Raw genomic sequence first — 18798 nt, 5'->3', positions numbered from 1 at the left:
TATTATATGCTTTAACATGGCATTATGACAACAAATAAATAAGGTCATCCGCATACTTATACATTTATTAAAAAAAAGGACAGATATACGCTCGAAATTATTTTGACTTTTGTTTTAATGTTATTTTTAGATGACTTAGAAAGATCAAAATCTATCTATCTATATCTATCTATATATTATATGTTTTAGAGTTTCTCTCTCATGCTCAATTTCTTAGGTGGCGTCCTCTCATTTCTTTTACCGGTCAAAATCTCACGTGGCAATCTCTCAATTCATTTTGCTGATGTGTCATTCTTCTATGTTTTTTCCTTTAGTCATTAGTGCTCAATTATAAATATAGAAATTGCTCAATCAGGTTTTATAAACAAATGTCTATATTAATATTTTGATACAATTGAAATTTTACATATGAAAACTTTTGATTATTGACCAACTCATTTTTGGAATATATATTGATTAAATTAAATCAATGCTGAAATGTATGGAAATTTCAAAAATTAAGGACCAAAAATCTACTATAGTTTCTATATATACGGGTCAAAAATGAAATAAATTTCACAAGTAATTTGAAAAACAAAAATATCAAAATGAACATCTATGGAATACGGGGAGCTATATTTCTATCCATATACCAATATTTGGACCACTTTTTCTTAAAATTTGTACGGAACCTTTATTTATACTCAGGGGTTTATTTTTTTGTAATTTTTACGGAGTTAGATTTCTACAGATGTTTTAATACGAGATTTATTAATACGGGGCGAATGACCTCTTTTCTTTTTTTTTTTCTTTTTTTTCTATGGGAACTTATATTTCTACACGTATTAATGCTAGATACCTATTTTTTTATAATTTTTACTGGGACTTATATTTACACTCATATTAATAATAGTGCATTTTTTTTATAGTTACATTTGTTTTTAGTGTAAACTCTGATACACTTACTTATTTACTTTAAAAAGTTGAAATTTTACTTAACAAAAAATACATTAACTAAAAATAAGAATAGAAAAACTAAAATTAAATTTAGAAAAACTAATATCTCAACTAATTGACTTTAACCTTAATCATATATAATAATAATCTAATTTTTTTATATGATGATCAACGAGATTCTTGCAGAGACTGATGAAGATGACTACGAGGGATAAATAACATGTGGATTGGGAACAGAGGAGTGGATAAAATATTCAAGTTTAATTCTACAATCAGAAAATTGTACTAATTTTGAGTTATAATTCTTTATTTGCAGGTCCATATACGGAAGAACAACATTGTTTGTTATTCAAATTAGGATTAAGTATTATCAATTGATGTTAGAGTTTTAAGTATTTATTTATATTTTTTATATTTTATTGTCATTTTTTTTAATCATATGTTTACTTATTAAAAAAGAATTGTTGTTCATATTATTTTTTATTGGATTTAAATCATGCTTATAAATGTTTTTTTACTATTATTTATAAATAAATGTTGTACTCTATTTTTTTACTCATTATTTTTTTATTTGTCTAATTTTTCATGTGATATTTAACAAATGTGGAATTGAGAAAAATGTGGAATTGAGAAATTGATATGCTTAAAAAAAATTATTCTTAAACTTCATACTTATCAAGTAGAGAAAAAGGTGTCATTGTCTGAAATATAAAAGGAATGAAGTAATTGACTTCATAGATTATTTTTCTATTTCATTTTATTATTCTATTAATTATGGTTTACCTTAACGTGATTTTTCTAATAAAAAAAAATACATAATGATTTGTACCAAACAAAATATTAAAATACGGGGGTATTGATAAAAAAAATAACCTACATGGAGGTATTAAGCAAAAAATAACTTACACGGGGTGAGACATACATTTGTAGATTTTATTATATAAAAAATACGATATCAATTGAAAGCAGGGAAAGTAACAATGATTTTATATATATAAAAAAAGAATTAAAAGCAATAATATCATGTATTACTTTATTTTTATTCTCCATACATCACTGTAAAATAAACAAATAAAAAAAAAACAAATAGATACATTTTTTAAAATTTGCACATTAACAAATGAGATATGCTTAAAAAAATTATATAATTATTTTTGTGTAAAGCAAATGACAAACAATTCTACTGTTCATTACTTTTAAATAAATAATATTAAAATTAAAATCGCCCCATTTTGCTTCTCAAATGTGAAATTTTTTCACACGGGGACATGAGATAAAATACTCCTGAAGAAAACAAATGTCTAAAGGAGAGAGATGACGATTAAGAACCAATATATTAACGTTAGATTAGTTTTTGCATAATGACATTTTTTTTATGAAAATAAAAGAACAAATATATGAACATGTGAGTTGGGAACGGGGAGTGGAGTATCACTCTCCATTATGCCATTTCTCCTTAAAATCTCCAAAATTTGGATCTTTTATCATATTTAAATAAACTATTACATTAAATATAAAATTAATTTTACAAATAATTAAAAAAATCACAATATTAAAATTTTAATAATCCATATTTTTCATGTGTGAAAAAAAATGATCTATATTTTTCATAGAACATTAACCCGGGCGATAGCACGGGTAAGTTATACTAGTAAAAATATAAGTTACAAAGACATGATCATTGCATATAAAGAAAGGAAGGTTAATTTCAAAGTAACTAAGACAGTAACCAAAAATAGATATGAATGTCAAATCAAAATTATAACTAATATCCATTAATTAACAATTAAGGTGATTTAACCACATCACAAAACTTCATTTTTCTTCTCTTTAACATATCTCACTTTTACCCTTTTGTTCCACACATATCTCACTTAATCATTTGAGAAAATTTCAGATCATGTACAATTCTTTACACAAAGAAAATAGGCTAAAAAAAATTATTTGTGCATGTATAATCCTTAGTATAAAATTGAACAACACCATATAAAAAAAATTATACTCAGGATAAGTAATCATAATAAATCATAAATCAGCCTAAAAATGCAGGTGATGCCATAGAAAAAATCGATGCTAAAATTAATAGCAACAAAAGGAGATAAAATAAATATAGTAAAATATTGCAAAATTCAAAATATATCCAACAATTTTTCTTTTGTTCAATCACAAATGTGACGGATTTTTCAACATACTCAAAAAAATTATTTCTTTAATTTGCTACTTTAGGAGTATATTAATGAAGATCTAACGTTGTTTGGATGGTCCTTAAGTTTAGAAAAGTTGGTTTAAAGTACCAAAATATTAGTGAATAAGTTGGTATCCGAAAAAAAAATTGCACACTTGTGTTCCTCTTTTGTTAAATTGCCTTAACAGTAGGTAAGTTAATTAGTTTCTATCTCTTTTGTTAAAAGTATGACAATTGGTATATGGAAACAAAATCAATTATATAAAAAAAAAAAAAATCCATAAGGAATATATATATATATATATATATATATATATATATATATATATATATATATATATATATATATATATATATATATATATATTTTAAAAATAAAACATTGATAGTTATATTTGGAAACAATATTAAATATGAAGATTTGTCTTGATTTAGAATTTTTAACAGAAAAATCAATACGGCTATTGACCTTTGTTTTTAAGGTTATATTACTGCAGGCCGTAAAAACAAACGGTGCGATTCATGCTACATGCTTTCTGTGAAATTTACTTAGCAATTGAATTTTACAATTTTATCCATTGAGTTCTTCAGGAACTATATAATAAATCACTATCAATTTACAATCCTTCAAGGATGTAGGAATATTGAATTCATCTAGAATTCATTGAAGAGAAAAAGAAGTTGTTTTATTAGTTCTTCAGGAACTATATAACACATAAAAGTATTTTGATGTGCAATCATTAGCGATGCATGGTGATAAATGGTGATATTTCGTAAGTTCTTCAGGAACAAAATTATTTTTTTCTAAGTTCTTCGGGAACTAAGATTATGAATTCTTCGGGAATTCATGTATTAAATGTCTAAGTTCTTCAGGAACTAAGAATAGGTTCTTTAGGAACCAAGATTATGAATTCTTCGGGAATTCATGTATTAACTTTCTAGGTTCTTCAGGAACCAAGATTATGAATTCTTAAACATGTTTATGTTCTTTTGGATGATCGAAGTGTCGATGTTTCACCATACAGGTGTCGGTCACGAAGCATAATGATGCTTCACCAGACTATTGTCGGTTACGAAACTCAAACAATATCAAACATCCAAAATATATATTATAAATAAATAAATAATTGATCAACATTTTATGTAATATTAATGATCAAAGTGTTATGCTTCACCATACAAATGTCGGATATCACGAAGCGTAAACAACATTGAATCAATTAAATACATAAAGAAATGATGCTTATTTATTTATTTAATTATTATTATTTGATCTTTATAAGTATACAAGGTTCAAACGATTCATAATCATATAATAATCAAAAATAAAAACTACTTGTGATTTCATAAAAATAGAATAAGAATTGCGTACCTCAGTTGCTAAGCTCGTGCTAATAACGTGATATAAAATATAAGCAAGAGTAATAATATATAAGTATAGAGGAGAGCAGAAGAGAAGAGAGAAAGAATAGAGATTGTATTATTCTCATCAAGGTGTATCTTTACATGACAATACAAGTCCTATTTATAGGACAATATAATGGGCCAGTGGAATGGGTCAATGCTTAATGGACATCCACCAAATTATTCATAACATAAATATAATAGAATATTTAAATTATTATTTTCAAAAATCTGTTTTTGTTTTTATTTTCATAAAAAATTCTGATTTTTTTTTATAATAAAAATCAGTACTTTATTTTTAAAAAATTTAAAAATACCCATTTTTTAAATAATAGAAAATGTTTTAATTTGTCAAAAAAAATGTTTTAAAATAATAGTTTTATTAACACTTTAGTGGTATTTTTAGTGGTCATTTTTTAATTTTTGCTTTTTTTTTGTTATTTTTGTTTTAAAAAATTGGCTATTTTTGATTTTTTTTTATATTCATGATTCATTAAATTTTAAAATTAAGATGGATGGATCCGATCAAATGGTATTCGTTTTGTATTTTTTTCTCAATTGCTATATCGTTCATTTATGTGAAATTATAATGATTGTTAAGTGCTTGCCATGCTTTTTATAAATGTAGATCAAAGTATTTTATGTTGATTCACGTCTCTTTTGTTTCTCATGTAGATTGTTGATCCATGTCCTACATGTGCGTTGAAAACCAATGTTCCATGTTAACTAACCTGATTAAAAGCAACGTGAGAGTCACTATCCTAAAATTTTAACTAACCTGATATGCTAATAAGAAACTACATTGGTTAAAGATATGTGTCAAATATCACTAGATTAATTAGTATTCACAAGGTACCAACTATATGATGACTTTTAACATTTATAGTAGTCCATATGTTTTTAGGATGAAATTATATTCTCTTTTTTGTTTTGGGTGCAGACGTCAAGTTCATGCGTGTCAATGCCTCAACGCATTCTGCAATTTCACTGAACAAAACAGAATTATGATCATTTTCCAGATGGTGTGCTTTTTTTTATATGAGGTGCGCTAATCTTTTGGCCAATTTTAGTGTTTATATCGATTTTTATGGGTTTTGGCTGAATTTACGTTTTTTGGCCAATTATTTGGGTTTAAGGTCTTTATTTGGATTTTCGGTCGATATTAAGGTTCGGGTCGATATTTGGGTTTTCGACCAATTTTAGTGTATGTAGTCGATTTTATAGTTTTTGGCCAAATTTAAGTTTTCGGCCAATTATTTGGGTTTATGATCGATATTTAAGTTTTCGGTCGATATTAAGCCTTTGAGAAGATCTTCTGCTTTACAAAATTCTCCGGTCTTCGCCAAAGCCCAAACCGTCAATATATCAAGATGTCAATCTATATACCAGTTGACCTATAATTTTGTACACACTCACACAGGGGCGGAGCTACATGTGGGCTCGGCAGGGCCGTGGCCCGCCCTAGTTTTTTTAAAATTTTTTTTCTTACATGAAAAATTACTATTATGCCATTGGTAACTCTTTTAAAATACAATATAATCTTTTCCTCCTAGAATCACACGCGTGAGAAACTGAGAATATTCTTGCTCCTTCACCTTCACACCGTTGCAACCGTTTACGGCAAGTCGGCAACCACACGAAAGCACCGTCTGTGCAACCCACGACACCACCTTCCACCGTCGACCTCGTTTTCTCATCTCTCTGATTTCTGTTCTCATGTATGTCTCACGAAACCCCTTTGTTCTCTCAGATTTTTATGTTAAAGTGTTATTATTGAATGTTGTTGTAGGTCACCTGTTGTTAAATTGTTAGAAAACTTGCTCAATTTTAGTTGTTTGTTGCTAAATTTGATAAAGAAGTGGGGTTTTTAAGTTAGTGGAACAGTGTCATTGAGTTTTATTTGCCTTCAATTTTGAGTTAGTAGAAAGCAATAGAATCAACAAAGTTGAAGTGGTGTAAAATTAATTAGTGAAGTGTTTGATTTTATTTAAGTGTTTGTTTGTACTGGTTTTGGAATGCAATGTGTAGGAGCTGTTTTGGGTTTTGTTGTTTGCCTGCTATTAGGAGTGTGTTGGTTCAATTTGCAACTTTTTATGGCTTGGGGTTGCACATCTTGTTGTGATTGTTTGAATTTGTTGTGGTGTTAGGTGCTTTGGTATGTAATGCAGCTTTGTAATGGTGTCCCTTTACCTTAATTTTTTTGGTGTTATAGATGTGGCTAGGTGTATTTTGTAATGGTGATTACTCAGATCGTTCATGATCTGATGTGGTGTCCTCCTAGTTATTGTGTATTAGTCGAGGCTTAGACAAAGATAGATAGGCTTGAGGTGTGTTAGTGTTGGTGTTGTGTATTTGGTGTTTTTGCATTCATGACTTTTTATTTTCTTTAAAAGAAAAATTGCGGCCCTCTCCAATATTTTGAGCTAGCTCCGCCACGGCACTCATACCAAAGAAATATATACAAGTATATTTTTGCTAAAGTTTCCTACAAAAGAAAGAAGTTGTATGTTTTATCTAGCAACACTTAATGAGGAAATGACAAAAACGTGTTTATGTAGAGTGTTTCTTAACTTACTTGATCAGTGATGCATTTTGCTTGCATCTTGAGGCGATCTCCAATGGTATCCATTTCACCAGGTACACACAACCTCAAAAGTAGACCTGAAACATTTAAATAAACCTATTTGCAAAAGAGGTTAGAATTTGTAATTGAAGAAATGAAGAAAACGAGAAACTGTTAGTTGCGATGAAGTTGAGTAGTTGACGATATAAGCTACCTCTGCACTCACAACATCAGTTTTGTCTAACTCCTTCCATATATGATGGTCATATATCTCAAGTACTCTTTTCGTTGGAGAATTACCTTCTAAGTAATAAAGTGCTACATGCCACCAATTGTGTGTCAGCCTGAAATAACGGAGATATTTTAACCGACTTATAGATAGTTAGAGAAAATTACAGTTACAGAGAATCAAATACATACATAAATGATGAACAAGAACTCCATGAAGATGAACATCCTTCCATGAATTTCACAGCTTCCTTAAGACGGCACTGATACTGAAAAACATGGCACAACTGCAGAAACAAAATTTTGACAATCACAACAACTATTTAGGTTATAACTTATGATAAGGTCTCCTTTTTTACATATTTCTGACCGTAATATACTTTTAATATTTGGGTTTTTGGTCGATATTAAGATTCAAGTCGGGTTTTGGGTCAATATTTGGGTTTTTTTGCCAATTTTAGTGTTTGTAGTCGATTTTATGGTTTTTGGCCGAATTTAGGTTTTTCGGCCAATTATTTGGGTTTTCGGTCGATATTAAGGTTCAGGTCGTGTAACATCTCAACTTTAATTAATAAAAGAATATTAATTAGTAATTATTTAAGACTAATTGGAGATAAGTAAGTGAAAAAGAATAATTAGAGTGATTTATCTTGACCAATGAGAAGAAGACATGGTGACAAGTGGGACCTCACTTTCATTATAAGCCACAAGACTACAAAGTGGCCAAACCATTCATTTTTTCACTTCCTGAAATAACAAAAAATCAGTAAGTAATGTTATCTCTTCTCTCCTCTCTCACGACAACAACAACACAACAACACCACTAACCTTTTCTTAGCCCTTTAATGGAACTTCCAAGCTATTTCTATTCACAAGTTCATGATACAAACATCATGACCCAAGTGAGAACTCAAGATTTCTCTCTACTTCACTCTTTTTCTTTCCCGACGCTCTCTCACCCATTTTGCATCTCAAACCCTTTGTTGTTCAAGAAAGCTTTGCATGTGTTAATCAATAGCACCCAAGGAATAAGGTGAGGAACAGAACCACCATTAATGGTGGAGGAGGTTAGGACGAACTGGACAAGGCCAGAATCAGAACTTGGAATTGGAGTTAGAAGGGATTCATGACCACCAAGGTATTTGGTAAGAAGTTTTTTGCAGAAATTCGTAATGACATACCTCCAGTAATTGAGTCATATATGTCAAACCGTAACTTGGTTTTGATTGGTATTTACATGTCTGGAAAGCTGACGAAATTACCTTCGTTATGGTGTCAAATTCGTGGAATTTGACTGAGAATTGAGATCTGGAGACCAGTTTGAAGTTGAGGGTCTGATATGGAAATTATGCGGAAAATCCTGTTTACCGGTTTAAACTGCTTTTGCTGCAAATTCTGCATTTTGGCTAGTTCCAGAAATATCGGTTGTATTGTTCGAGCGTCAACTCAGGTGGGTTCCCTTAGAGCCTTAAACTCTAGTTAGTTTAGCTCCATTAGTTTCCCCAAAATTTAATGTTTCCCGATTCAGTTATGTACACTCTTGTCGATATTCTAGATAAATCGATATGGGGCGTTATAATTGGTATCAGAGCAGGTCGATTCAGTATCGGACCTTGTCGCGGATCATTAAAGTTCAATAAAAGTAGTACGGACCCTTTGGAGTCTAGACTGTTTACGCTGAAATCATCGCGTGCTGAGCCCGATCAACTCAGTATCGTGTATGGTAGGCAGGGTATTACGGTTGAGAACCGAAGTGGACCAAGGAGGTCGGGTAGTAAGAACAAGTAGAAGTGCAAACTCAGGTGGAAGTATGAATGGAGATCGTTAGAAGCGGATATTGTAACTGCATCAGTCGATGCCACAAGAGTAAGTTGAGTAACGCCAACAAGTGGCGCGCAGGGAATAATATATGGCGTAATACCAGTAGTAAAGAGGAATAACGGGAAATGCACGAATCGGACGAGTGCAACTGAAGGTAGCTTTTGTAAGGATCTAAAGGATTTTGGGAATGGAAAAGCTAATATCAAGGTAAGTTTTGACGGAGTTGATTCAAGACGGAGTGCAAAAGTAAGATATTCCGATAGCCGCAGTAGGTCTGAATTGTGCAATGAGGCAGATGAAGTGTAATTGAAGCGTGTAGTACTCAAGTAGTATCCAACTAATGCGTATGTGTCATGTCGACTTCTTCGAACCTAGAAGCAAACTCCTCTCACTTGTGAAACTTTTCATCAGGAACATGTAGAATCAAGCAAGACCTAATGCTAGTCAGTAAACCAAAACTTTTCCCAAATCTGTCTAACCTTCATAGCAGCCGAGTAGTCCATCCCAGAGAATTCGAAGTTAGACCATAAAGATTCCATTATTGCGGTAATGTTCGTTATTTGTATAACTTTCTTAGAACAATACCACCAGTTGTCCTTAATTAAATCACTTCAGCCTCTCAGTTCACAATCAATCATCATATATGACCATTATAAGTCAAGCAATGTTTAGATTAACAATTATGAATTGTTTTTAGTATCGTCAAGTCATCGGAGTCGATCCGTTAAGCATCCTCATTGAGTGGCTCATGAACAAGTAATTCAGTTCGGTACTGAATTCAACAAGTTATCAGGATTTCATGTAGTCAATAACCCAACAAGTTCAATTAAGCCTCTGGTGAGGGTTTGTCAGCTAAATCATATAAAAGTCAAGTCATACCTGGTAGGACAATCAGAATTTTTTTATTAAACGATACTAGTCATCCAGATAGGCCTATTAAGTGTCATCATTCGATCACCCTTAAGCTAGTAACTCAGTGTCGTAGATCGATTAGATACTTAATAAGGGAAGCCAAGTTAGACAGCCTACATTTTATTATTCATCAATGTCAGCCTGATATATTGTCGCTTAGGATGTCACCATTGCATGCCGATGAAGTAGAGTCCGCTTATCAGTTTATAACAGTAATCACACCAAACCTTTAGTGTGAAGCCTTGATTAGAAATCACTTCCAAGGTCATCAGTCGCCTAATTTGATTCATTAAACGTCATTATTAAGTTGTTTAGAAACCAGTAACTCAGTTTGGCTTTAGCCCAGCTAGTCACCAAATAACCTTAGGTGCTTGAGACTCGCAGCCACTAGACATCAGTGTCAGTTATGCATTCTAGTGAGAGTTTTGTCATCCCAATTCAGAGTGAGAACCAAGCTTTCTAGTTCGATGGAACTGCCAGTAGACAATAGTAACTAGTGAGTATTAAGGTCCAGTGATAATCAAGCCGAGATAGCAAAAATCCTAACCCTAAACAAAGAGTAGCATGAAAACTAAGTGTGCAATATCAACTACAATTATATGACGTGTAAGACCTGAGAGTGCAAGTTACCATTCAATCCAGTTAATTTTCCTTAGGAGATTTTATACACTAGTTTCTAATCGTATCAGATACATCCGTGTCTAAGGGAATTAAGGAATAATAATAATAAGATCGGTGGCCAAGGCAAAGTCTATTAGGTACCACTCTTAGTAACCAGTTGGATAAGTGTAATCTGGGAGAGTTAGTCCATGAACATGAGTGCCTAGAAGGAATTATCAAATATTCTAGTAGGCTATTTGTTGACATCAGCTAGTAACTCAGAGTTAGACAAATCCAATAGTCTCACCACTAGCATTAGAGGATTGTATCATTTGTGACTCAACCATACAATAAGTAATCAAGCTAATTTAGCAAATTCCTCATTAGAAGCTTATTAACATTACCGACAGATATTTCCGTCTTAACTTAAGTAATTCTGACAAATGTCTTCGACTCTCCAATTTCATTACCACCGGCTTGTCCGAATCAATACAAGCTAAACCTTTTCGCTACATATCAAATTGTCTTCCTTGTGGACATCAGTTATCTTAGTGGATCTGTTAGTAACTCTATTCAGTTACAGTTTTAGAAGAATCACAAATTTTAGACGCTTAACTTTCAAGCAGTGACCAGTCTATCTTAACAAGTTCTGTGGAAAAACCTTACCAGTGAGCCTATCATAAGAACCAATCCTTATCCTTAAGATAGTTAAAGGTGGCGTGCAACTGTAAGATCAAATTCACAAGAGCATTCCGACAGTTGTTAGAGGTGAGAGAAGTAAGAGGTAGTAAGCGAAAGAGCAGTTCAAAGGAAATAGATAGGAGAAAACGCCGGATAAGATGAAACAAAATATGACAATGTCCGGAAATTAGTAAACGAAAGCCGTAATGGCGCATTCGGAAAATGTTAGTAAGTAGTCGAATCAGAGTGCGCAGCCGAGAAGTGGTTGAGAATGTAGTCGGCATATTGATTTGTAGGTCAACAACTCTTTGAGAGAGGAAATTTTATTCCAAGGAATTGAAAGTGGAGGACCGTAAAATGAATAAATATCGTGTGACGAGTAAGCTATGCCTACTTTCGCATTTAAAACTTGAATTGTTGGTAACAGAGTACCCATGAAAGCAGAGATTGCGTTGTGAAACTAGTTAGACTGAAAAGTTTGACGCGGTGATCTAATAAGATTAAATATTCTCCGGTGTTGAATTCAAGAGTGCAGGAAAAGGGAATATTGCGCCATGATCGCTTGTATTGAGGAGAATAACTGAAAGAACTAATATAAGACAAGGGCAAACCTAAAAGTTGTACTACGGGATGAGATTATGAGATCGATGTCATGAAATGAATAAGTACGATTTTCAGAATTAATATAAGCAAGTGATAATGTATGGAAGGATGATGACTCGTAACCTATTGAACGACAAATTGTGATAGGTTAAGAGACGAAGTCTAGAATTAGGTTAAGAATACAGACAATGTACTTGGTGATGAATAAAGAAGTTCTTGAATTTCGCGGACGAAATTCTTTTAAGGGGGTTAGATTGTAACATCTCAACTTTAATTAATAAAAGAATATTAATTAGTAATTATTTAAGACTAATTGGAGATAAGTAAGTGAAAAAGAATAATTAGAGTGATTTATCTTGACCAATGAGAAGAAGACATGGTGACAAGTGGGGACCTCACTTTCATTATAAGCCACAAGACTACAAAGTGGCCAAACCATTCATTTTTTCACTTCCTGAAATAACAAAAAATCAGTAAGTAATGTTATCTCTTCTCTCCTCTCTCACGACAACAACAACACAACAACACCACTAACCTTTTCTTAGCCCTTTAATGGAACTTCCAAGCTATTTCTATTCACAAGTTCATGATACAAACATCATGACCCAAGTGAGAACTCAAGATTTCTCTCTACTTCACTCTTTTTCTTTCCCGACGCTCTCTCACCCATTTTGCATCTCAAACCCTTTGTTGTTCAAGAAAGCTTTGCATGTGTTAATCAATAGCACCCAAGGAATAAGGTGAGGAACAGAACCACCATTAATGGTGGAGGAGGTTAGGACGAACTGGACAAGGCCAGAATCAGAACTTGGAATTGGAGTTAGAAGGGATTCATGACCAGGGGCGGATCCACCACCCGGCATGCCCTGGCACGTGCCCGGGCTCGGCACCCAATTTTTTTTTTTTAGGGTTGTTACTTTAATCTGAAAATTCGAATGTTTGAGTAAGAATTAATAAAATTTAAGTGTATATTCATAATCCTCATGAAATTCTGAGCAAAATGGTATATTTAATTGTCCAATTTGGTGCTAGAATTGAAAAATTCGATTTATGATTTTGGTTGTTTTGGAGGTTGAAGATGATGAACAGTAGATTAAAGGGTTGTTTTAATATATATTTATATATATTAATGAAGCCTTATTTAGACACAAGCGTGCATACTAGCTCAGTGCCTGAGAGATGAATTGGTCACACTAGAGGCCTGTGTTCAATTCCCAACTTCCTATCATTTTTCAAAACTTTATGTTTATTTTGGTTTTGTTTTCTTTATTTTTTTACATATATATTATCAAAATTACCCTTTATTTCATTTAAGTTAATTTTATGTTATTTTCTTTATTTAACATATCTAAAAATCACAAAAAATCTTTATAAAAAATACTAAAAATATCAATTTTGTTTCCCTTTTTATATATGGTAAAAATAGTAAACAAATGTATTATTATTGTTTTTATTTGATTTTAATTTTTTACCTCATGCTTAAGTATAACCCAAAATACCAAAAAAATATTATTCTTTTGTGTTAATCTCAAATATGTAAAATATGTTGTAATTATACTTTCTTTTATATGTAGGATTGTGAGGAATTTATGACTTTTACTTATATAATTATTATGAATCAAATATTTAGATGAAATTCTTAAAATTAATTACTTTTATTATAATTTAAGTATGGAGAATGTTAACTTGTGCCCTTAAGGCACATATTAAGGAAGCAAAAATAGAAATTATTAAATGCTAATTTGTGCATTTTGACTTTTGAAGCATTAAATTTCTTGTATCATTAAATGATGAATTTCTATTTTGGTATATCTTAACATGTGCCCCCTAGGGCACATGTTAACAAGACCCACCCTTTAAGTATATAAATAATATATATTATTAGTTTAAAACCATCTGATCGATCCGAAAATCTTAAACCAATAAATATTTGTGCATTTGTGGTTAAAATTGTGCCCGGGCTTAACACCATTTCTGGCTCCGCCACTGTTCATGACCACCAAGGTATTTGGTAAGAAGTTTTCTGCAGAAATTCGTAATGACATACCTCCAGTAATTGAGTCATATATGTCAAACCGTAACTTGGTTTTGATTGGTATTTACATGTCTGGAAAGCTGACGAAATTACCTTCGTTATGGTGTCAAATTCGTGGAATTTGACTGAGAATTGAGATCTGGAGACCAGTTTGAAGTTGAGGGTCTGATATGGAAATTATGCGGAAAATCCTGTTTACCGGTTTAAACTGCTTTTGCTGCAAATTCTGCATTTTGGCTAGTTCCAGAAATATCGGTTGTATTGTTCGAGCGTCAACTCAGGTGGGTTCCCTTAGAGCCTTAAACTCTAGTTAGTTTAGCTCCATTAGTTTCCCCAAAATTTAATGTTTCCCGATTCAGTTATGTACACTCTTGTCGATATTCTAGATAAATCGATATGGGGCGTTATAGGTCGGGTTTAGGGTCGATATTTGGGTTAATTTTAGTGTTTGTAGTCGTTCAGAGTCTGTAGTTTCAAAAGTACTTTGTAACCAAAATACAATCTATCGATCGTATCAAAATGCATTTTTTTTCTGGATAATATATGTCGATACTTTTTCTTTTAGAAATAAAAGTAAAAGAAAGAAGCAATCACTTGATTTACTTCTTCTGAGTGGCGCTATAATAGATGTTGAAGTTAAAATAAAAATGGAATCTACATTTGATTGCACATCAATTCACGGGCTCCACTATTATCAGCTACATTTAAATAAGTTTGAGGTTCAATTCCTACGGGATGCACGGCAATAAAAACCCCCTAAAGTTCATTTGTGTTCAAGAATTCGTATTTTAAACTGTCAAAAGTTCATCCTTCGCAACTCTATGAAACAAGCCTTTTATTTAGTAGGTAATATCGATGAAGCTACTTCGAAGGCTGTGAACTTACAAAATTAGAAATGGAAAACAAATTCAAGAAATGACTTTAAATCTTTGTGTACTAACCCCTAATCGAATTGTTTGGGATTCAGAAGTGAAGGAATCTACATATGGTCTTTTTTTCTTAGGTGCCCATTTTGTATGGGCTTTTAGTTTAATGTTTCTATTCAGCGGGCGTGGTTATTGATAAACCAACATAGTCGTTAAGAAATAAAATCTAACCGGAGCCATTCTATTAATGTTATTACTCAACAAGAGGAAGAAATTAGAAATCAGTGTTGTCAACAAAGATGCAAGGATAATCCAGACAAACGCAACATTAACAGTAACAGAGGCATTTCACCAATGTTTTACAAACAGTATGACTTAGAGATAATCCCAAACCAAATGCAGCCAATTAGAAATTTGGAATTTCATTACGAAAGGGGGAAATTTTGATCTTTGGCCAGATCCACTAGTCTATCTGAAAAATAAAAACAATGAAGAGATAGGCAATAAAGTATTCGAACAATCATGAACCAGAAATGTAATGCAATACATGCAAGCAACTTGCAAAATCGAAGTGCAGGCAAGGAGAAATCACCAGGGTTTGTCATTCTCAAAGGGGATTGCGGCTCAAGAAGCCGAATTTCATTTTTCGACTGATACAGACAGGTTCAGAATTTAAACAAATAGGTATAAAACATTGAGCTTTTAGTTTTTGGTTCGATTTTGAGTAAAGTTTTTTTTTTCAACAACCCTACTTATAGAAAGTCTATCATCATTGATTACAGTTCTCTATAACAGGTTTTGAAAGCTGGCAAAACTACACCACAAACATAGAATGTTGCAAGAATTGCTTTCATTCAAAATCTCTATGTACATCTTTCTATCCAAAAAAAATTCTATTACAGTTGTTTCTGTAACTGAGGGGGCAGCAAAAGGGACAAAAGCAGGCATGTCCTTCTTGCAAGATCTTAAAACAATAACCCCAACAAATCTCGAAGTGTCTTTAAATTTGAAGTTATTACTACCCGCTTTGTGTGTTTGTGAAATAATTTACTCCAGTGTTTTGCAAAACACCTTGAAAAGTCAAGCATCACTACCTTAATTTAAAGTTATTACTACCCGCTTTGTGTGTTTGTGAAATAATTTACTCCAGTGTTTTGCAAAACACCTTGAAAAGTCAAGCATCACTACCTTTAGGATGACAAAAATTGGTGTTAATGATGTCAAAGTTAATTTCAACTGAACCACCAACGAAGAATAGGACATAAGTCGACTAAGTTTCATTAACGAGACATTTCTCTATTGCTTCATCCCAAAGCTCAAGAGTAATTTCCCAGTTTCCTTCTTCATAGTTCACATCAACGAAAATGTCATATATATCTTTCTCAGCAACCAAACCATGTGTTCTCATCTCCTCAAACAGCTTCCTAGCTTCCACATATTTCTTCCTCTTATAGAAACCTCTTATAAGAGCGTTATATGTAGCAGTGGTGACATTAAAATATTGTACGTGTTGCTGTCAGGCATCACTCCTCGAGCGTGCATAGCCTTCTAAATCTCGGTAGATGCACGCATGTTATTTCTAATGCAGTACTGCTTCATAAGAGAATTGAATGTTGTAGCGTTTGGCATTACACCTTTCTCAAACATCCACTTGGTTAACCTTTCACCATCTTCCAATATCCCTGACATGAAAAACCCATTCATTAGCACATTGAATGTAACAATTGTAGGTTGAAGTCCTTTATCAAGCATAATGCGCAGCAACCAGTGAGCCTTGGCCATTTCCCCCATCTTACAATATGCATCCATGAGTGTAGTGTATGTAATAGTGTCAGGATAACCCTGCCAGGTCCATTTCATCCATAATTTTAACTGCTTGTGCTATATTTCCTATCTTACAAAGACCATTTACGATCGTGTTATACGTGCAGACATTCGGTCGAAGTCCCTTTCTAGACATTTCATGAAGAAGCTCATTCGCTACATCAATCTCTCCGTTCTTACAAAGGCCGTCAACCAACGCAGTATAAGTGACAACATTTGGAATCAGACCCTTCTGAACCATCTGGGGTGAACGGCGAAAGCCTCTTTCATTTCACCAGCCTTGCAATACCCGACATCAATAAGTGCAGTATAAGTAACTTCATCCGGTTTGAACCCTTTAACAAACATTTCATTAAACATTTCATGCGCTTCAGCAATCTTTCCACTCTTACAAATCCCGTGAATCACAGAAGTATACGTCACAAAATCAGGAACTATTTTCTTATGTTTCATTTCATTGAACAGTTTGCACGCAGCCAAAAAATCTCCAGACTTGCAAAAACCGCTATTGAGAGTCGTATACACTACAATAATGTTATTGTAAATGTATTCATTAGGTTTCGACCCTTTTCTCTTCAATTCATCCACAAGCTTCAAAACCTTATCTAGCTCCCCAAATTTACAATAGCCACTAACAACAACACCATAACTTACAACATCAGGAAAATCTCCTCTATGCTCCATTTGTACAAGCAAGTTGTGTGCTTCTTTCACCTTACCCAATTGAAAAAGACAATGAAGAACAATATTATACGAGACGGTATTCCAACAAACACCCAATTCAGGAAATTCCTCAAACACCTTAACTGCAATCTTTTTTTTTTTTGGTACATCCTTAGCTGCAATCTTAATCCCCTCAAAATTGCAAGACAGCTTAGACAGAAACAAATTACAAGAATCTACAGAAACAACAAGACCATACCCTAACAACTTATGAAAAAGTTTCTCAGCTTCTAAAACAAAGCCAGTTTCAACAAGCACTTGGAAGTAGACATCAAAAACAACAGGATGTGAACCCCAATCTTTATAAGTATAAATTAACCTCTCAGTAAAAAGCTCAAAATATTTCAAAACATCCAAACGCGGCCTAGCCCAGAACTCATAAACAAGTCTTTTAGCAGTTCCAACGTCGTTTGAAGCAACAGCTATATGAACAACAATGCAAAGCGATTCCAAAGTAGGGTGAAGAAGTTGTTGTTCATGTGAACGTGATTTTGCCCAGTTGAAGAAATTTAATGCAAGTTTGTAATCGTTTTTAATGTTGATGAGAACCCAGGTGAGATGACTTGGTTTGAAGCGAGATTCGTAAGGTTTGAGAACACGACGAAGAGGTTCAAGACGGCGTCGTTTGATGGTTGTGGTGACGTGGCGGATGAGGTGAGTGTCTGTGACGACGGAAGGGTTTCGTGGAGAGTAGTCGGGAAAAGGGCGGGGAGTTGTTGAGAAATTGGCGTCGATGGTGTGTGGAGATCGGAGAAGATGATTGATATTGTTCTTCTCTTCATGTGTTGTTGTGTAGAAGATGAAGGACCCACAATTAGGATCCTCGGCTGCCAATTTGCCTGCAGCTGCATCATTTTGGGCCTCTTGATTCATCCAATGGTCGACATATATGATAGAAATTAAGATTAAAAATATGGGTAAAGTATTTTAGCCATCGTCTTTCCTTTCGGTATTACCACCGCCATAATTAATTTCCTTTATTTTATTCTTCACAAACACCATTTTTGCAGCATAATAGAAAATCATGTTTTTTTCATTTTAATTTTGTTAAACACTCACAATTATTTTTCAATTCATTTTCTATACAACGATTGTTAAGAATTCATGGCCTCTTCAACCTCAACTTTATATCTTCTAATGTTATTGTTATCAGTAATAGTAATGTCCTCGGCGACCAAAAATACTTATATACTGTAGTTCATATGAAACACAACAACCACAATGCATTATGTGCTCTTCCATTCTCCAATCTTCTTCTGATTCTATTTTTTATTTTGATTCTGATTCACTATTTTATTGTTAAATATGCTTGGATCTCAACCCCAAAAGTTAGCTCAAAGGGTGAGGTTGCCCTCACATATTTATACATTTCACATCCCGGGAACCTAAGCAATGTGGGACTTCAAACAATCTCCAA

At 32.9% G+C, this 18798-nt stretch overlaps 1 pseudogene; it reads right to left on the bottom strand.

Moving 5' to 3' along the window:
• Nucleotides 1-15702: 15702 nt before the first annotated feature.
• LOC123901252 lies at nt 15703-18254 on the bottom strand (annotated as a pseudogene).
• Nucleotides 18255-18798: the final 544 nt, after the last annotated feature.

This window comes from Trifolium pratense, unplaced genomic scaffold (genome assembly GCF_020283565.1).
Source record: "Trifolium pratense cultivar HEN17-A07 unplaced genomic scaffold, ARS_RC_1.1 scaffold_60, whole genome shotgun sequence".
Taxonomy (NCBI): domain Eukaryota; kingdom Viridiplantae; phylum Streptophyta; class Magnoliopsida; order Fabales; family Fabaceae; genus Trifolium; species Trifolium pratense.
Note: the sequence above shows the minus strand (reverse complement) of the source record. Positions and strands in the feature narration are given on the sequence as shown.